This window comes from Anabrus simplex, chromosome 5 (genome assembly GCF_040414725.1).
Source record: "Anabrus simplex isolate iqAnaSimp1 chromosome 5, ASM4041472v1, whole genome shotgun sequence".
NCBI lineage: Eukaryota > Metazoa > Arthropoda > Insecta > Orthoptera > Tettigoniidae > Anabrus > Anabrus simplex.
The window spans coordinates 72,830,068-72,836,067 of NC_090269.1; positions in this window are offsets into that span (position 1 = coordinate 72,830,068).

A 6,000-nucleotide genomic window follows, 5' to 3' on the forward strand; every position below is an offset into this window, starting at 1 on the left:
AACTGACGACGCTAGATTCGCAACTCAGAGTGCTGCATCGCATGAGTGGAACAACTCTGGTATTGGTGTCAGGGCGTGAACCCACGACCCGCTCTGTGGTGGTGTGAATGGGCAACCTTAATTGGGGTCGTAAAGTTAAATGACGTGACCTCAGCAGTAACTCGCTGACGAATCTAGGGCTTGAGACACAGATCTGCATTAGTTTATGCTCCAACTACTGGATTCAGTAAAGCTGCAAATGTGATACACACAGTGGAGATTGCCTCTTAACCAAATAGCCTGCATAAACGAAGAGCCACTTACAACGTGTTTCTGTTTACAGCACTTCATTTCTTCGACGTAGTTTACTTTTCTCTTTGATTTAAGTAATAATGTACCGAGCTCGATAGCTGCAGTCGCTTAAGTGCGGCCAGTATCCAGTATTCGGGAGATAGTAGGTTCGAACCCCACTGTCGGCAGCCCTGAAAATGGTTTTCCGTGGTTTCCCATTTTCAAAGCAGGCAAATGCTGGGGCTGTACCTTAATTAAGGCCACGGCCACTTCCTTCCCACTCCTAGCCCTATCCTGTCCCATCGTCGCCGTAAGACCTATCTGTGTCGGTGCGACGTAAAACAACTAGCAAAAAAAAGTAATAATGTAGCGCAAGCAAAAAATTCTCGCTGCGTGTAAAACTACAATGGTCTCCAGAAACATATTTTCTTGGCAATTTATTTAATTTAAAACCGAAAATATGCTTGCGGTTGTAGGTGTTACTCAAGAGGAAAGGGATGCAGGTCCACTTCATTCCATTCCTCCAATCTATCTATCTATCTATCTATCTATCTATCTATCTATCTATCTATCTATCTATCTATCTAACTATCTATCTAATAACATGTTCTGACTGACTGACTGACTGATTCATCATCGCCTATCCAAAACTACTGGACAAAAAGATATGAAATTTTGAGGATGCATTTATAGTAGAGTGTAGGTGCTCACTAAGGGAGGTTTTTTTGGATATTCTGTCGCTAAGGGGGTGAAAAGGGGGTGAATTGTTTAAATGAGTAGGCTATATCTCAAAAACTTAAAATTTTACAGACGTGAAAAAAGTGGTGTTTGGGATCTCCTTTAAAAAATAAAAGGAAACATGTATTCTTTTGTTTTCGGAAAATACACTTAAAAGGGTGAAAGAATTGAAATATTACTTGAACTATTTGCATGAGGATACTTATATCTGAACAAACTAAAAATGTTACAGGTGAAGACTGGTATATGGAATCTCCTCTGAAAATAAAGAGACACGCATTTATGGGGGAAAATCAACCTAGGGGGGGGGGGGGTGATGAATTACTTTAATGAGGATACATTTTTCTCATAAACTGAAATATTACAGTCGTGGTAATTGGTATTTGGAAGTTCCTTTATAAATAAACACGTATGGTTTTTTGGAGGAAAATTCACTTAAGGGTAGAGAGTGAAAGGAAGGGAAAACATTGAATTCTTTTTATGGCGATATATCTCAAAACGTGAAGGTCACGCACGTGAAAATTAGTATTTGGAATCTCCTCTAAATGCAAAGAAATACTCATTGGCTGGGGGTGGAGTCAGCTGGGGGTGGGGTAAAAAAGGAGTTGAATTATTTTTATGAGGATACATATATCTCAAAAACTGAAGATATTACAATCGTAATAATCGATATTTGAAAGCTCCTTTATAATTAAAGAAACACGTATTTTTATTTTCTAAAAAGTCACTTAAGGGGAGGGATGAATGAATTGAAAGTTACTAGTTATTTGTATAAGGATACTTATATAAAAAAAACTAAAGATGTTACAATCGTGAAAACTGGAATTTGGAATCTCCTTTGAAAATAAACATGCATTTTGGTGGGGAAAATCAACATGGGGTGTGGGGGAAAGGAGTTATAATTTTTTTATGAGGATACATATAACTCAACAACTGATGATGTTACGGTCGCGGTAATTGGTAATTGGAAGCTCCTTTATAAACAAAGTAACGCGCATTTGATGTTTTCTGAAAATTCACATAATGGGGGAGAGTGAAAGGAAATGAAAAAATTGAATTATTTTTATGTGGATACTTATATCTCAAAAACTGAAGGTTACAGTCGTGAAGAATTGGTATTTGTAATCTCCTTTAAAAATAAAGAAACACGCATTGTTTTGATGGAGGGAAATCAACTTAACGGAGAGTGGGGGCTGAAAAAGTAGTTGAATTATTTTTATGGGGATACTTCTATCTCAATAACTGAAAATGTTACAAACGTGAAGGTTGGTATTTTGAAACTCCTTTACAAATAAAGTAACACATATTTATTGTTTTCTGAAAGTCCACTTAAGGGGGGGGGGGAGAGGGGTGGAAAGAAGTAAAGAAGTTGAGTTAATTTTATGAGGATACTTATATCTTAAAAACAGAAGATGTTACACACGTGAAAACTGGTATTTGGAATCTTCTTTAAAAATTAAGAAACTCGTAGTTTTTCGGAAAATCTACTTAAGGGGGTGAACAGAATTGAAAAAAGCGTCTGAAATATTAAAATGAGTATATCTACAATTTATGTCAAAACTTAACATGTTACAGACGAGAAACGTTTTATTTGGAAAGTACTTTAAAAGTACAGGAACATGTATTTTGTTTGTTTTCGGGAAAGGCAATATACCGGGGTGAAAAGAAGTGAAAAAATAGTTTAATAATTTTCATGAGGATATTATATTTCAAAAACTGAAGATGTTACAGACGTGAAAATTGGTATTTGGTATCTACTTTAAAAATGAAGAAATACTTTTTTTTTAATTCCGGAAAATCCACTTAGGTGGAGGTGGGTTGGGAGAAGGACTTATATAGGAGTTGAATTCTTTTCATGGAGATTCTTATATATCAAAACTGAAGATGTAACAGACATGAAAATTTGTATTTGGAATCTCTTTTAAAATAAAAAAAATATTGTTTTACTTGAGAGAAGACTGTTTCTCACATGTACAGTTCTAGGTCGCATGGTCATCTTAGACCCCAAAAGGCAATACCACGAACGTGGTTTACAAAGAGTTTCTGTGGTAAATGAAACTCAAATTACGAAATCTACGCTAGCGAAGCAGCGGGTAATTGCTAGTGTTAACATAATTTATATGATCGTTATGAATGGTATTTTATTTCCTTCTCATAGCTGCAAATCGTATCTTACTCGAAGCACAGCTCAAATCATTCTGACTGAATAATGTTCCTAAAACATCATATTAAGACACAAACATGTAATTTTGCGTCACCCTGCATGGTCTTCGTGATGCTCGATTCTGCTACCAACTGACAACAGAGAGGAAGCGTCTTAGTAGCCTTCTCCAAATCAGTCATCAAGGCTTTTGTTTAGAAAAGTATGCAAAAAGTTCACTAAATTCACGTCTCTTCTTCTTAATCTGCCAGTGGCCGTAGCCGTGTTGAAACACCGGATCCCGTGAGATCTCCGAAGTTAAGCAACATTGGGCGTGGTCAGGAGTTGGATGGGCTGCCACGCGCTGTTGGTGGGGGGTAAGGGAATGGAGGAGCGGAAAGGAACTGGCCACCCTACCGCACGTAAACTCCGGCTCAGGAACACCTCTGCGGAGGTTCGGACCTGCCTTCGGGCAGAATAACCCTTACCCCTTACCTTCTTAATCTGTTTACCATCCATGGTTGGTTTTTCCCTCGGACTCAGCGAGTGATCTCACCCCTACCGCCTCAAGGGCAGTGTCCTGGAGCTTCAGACTCTGGGTCGGGGGATACAACTGGGGAGGATGAACAGTACTTCGCCCAGGCGGGCTCACCTGCTAAGGTGAACAGGGGCCTCGGTGGGGGATGGGAAGTTTGGAAGGGATAGACAAGAAAGAGGGAAGGAAGCGGCCGTGGCCTTAAGTTAGGTACCATCTCGGCATTTGCCTGAAGGAGAAGTGGGAAACCACGGGAAACCACTTCCAGGATGGCTGAGGTGGGAGTCGAACCCACCTCTACTCAGTTGATCTTCCGAGGCTGAGTGGACCTCCTTCCAGTCCTCATACCACTTTTCAAATTTCGTGGCAGAGCCGGGAATTAAATCCGGGCCTCCGGGGGGTGGCAGCTAATCACACTAACCACTACACCACAGAGGCGCACCACGAAATTTACGTTTTGGCTTAAATTATCTCTGGTTTTCTGGGCCAGGGACTTGTATATAGTGGGCCGACACTCGATATCTTTAGTTGCTTAGGAGTTAGATGATTATATCCTCTACGGCGGTATTTCCAAGATATTTTTGGAATTCAGTCAGACAGAGCTTTCGAATGAAATAAAAATTGTTAGATACGGCCTAGTAGCAATACGCAGTAACGTATATAATTAATGTATATCTATACTAATATTATAAAGAGGAAAGATTTGTTTGTTTGTAACGAATAGACTCAAAAACTACCAAACCGATTTTAAAAATTACTTCACCTATAGAAAGCTACATTGCGAGAGAGTAACATGGGCTGTGTTTTATTTTCAAAACAATTAGAGGTGGGGGCACGGGGGCGGGGAGATATAAAAATAATAGGCTAATATAGGCAAAACATCGAATTTGTCGTATAAGGACGAGACAAAGCTCAATTTAATCCTCTTAACGTAAAGAACAAAACTCGGTAAGCCGAACGGGCCCGAAAACCATGTTTTAAGGCCCTAAAACCAACCGTTACGGAGATATTGGCACCACACTACCCCTGCTCTAGAAATCGGACAAAGTAATGAACTGCCGTAACCATGGCAACGTACGCTCCAGGATTCTACAGCAGCGAAATTATCTATATAAATAATGTTGTAGGGGGCCCGCTGTCTGTAATTACTTTTGTTTTGCCAATTTTTCAGATATTTATCCGTTTTAGGTTAACTCAAGACCGAATCGGTGGTTTTTACTTTTCGTGTCTGTTTGTTTGTCTGTTTGTCTGTTTGTCTGTCTGTTCCACCATCACGTCGAAACGGCTGGATAGATCTCAACCAAACTTCATATTTAGAGTATACTCATCCCGGGGAAGGTTTCGATATGCATATCATTCCGTAAACTCTGTGGACCGTACGTGAAAGGTCTCTTCATTATAAACAACTTTCGTTATGTTCATAATTAACCTTACTCTTCAAATGACGGAGAAATTTACTATTTTCTGTCGATACCATGCTCTGCATTGAGTGACCGACAGACCGACAACGAATATATGGGTTACCATGGCAACGTCTCTGACTGCTTGCCAGCAGGGAAGTAACGTATTGCCATTTTCCTCATCATTCCTTTAAATTCGTGGTTGTTCCTTGGGTAGAAAGCAAGAGAGTCGTCAATCGGCCATTCTGCGGGATATTGGCGGAATATCATTGGAGGTTATAACCGTCCTCGAATAGCTTAATTAATAACACAAATATTCATATTCTTATCTGATTACCTAAGAATCCCTAAGCCTAAATTTCTCTCCGATTGCCGCCTTCTTATATCCATAACTCACACCGGCATAATTTATTGAGGAGCATTTGATTTTCCAATATATTCACTTGGTATTTACATATTTGTCGTCATCCGGATGTCCTCAGCTATAATCCATTTTCTATTAATTTCAACTTACTAAACTGTATTATTTTCTTCCTTAAGTACCACGTATGTATGCGAGTGCTAATCCCGAATTCTGGACGCTCTTTTCTTTGAGGAAATATTCTAAGCTATGCAAATGTATAACTTTTGGCCCAGAAAAAATTCCGAAATATGGATGCAATTTTGACGACGGTGCAGACCTTCGTTTCGGGGTAATTGGTGGCTAATCAGTAAGTCGTATCACAAGTCAGAAAGCAAATGGCGTTTCATTTTGGAGAGATCTACAACTTTTCTCCTATGACTTTTCGTCGTATTTCTATCCCTAATGCGTTAAATACAGCTGTATTTCTCGATTTCAAGTTGATTTTGTAATTTTACACGTATATATTATCATTTAGCACTCTTATAGAATCATGACATTCGGCACGCACATTGAC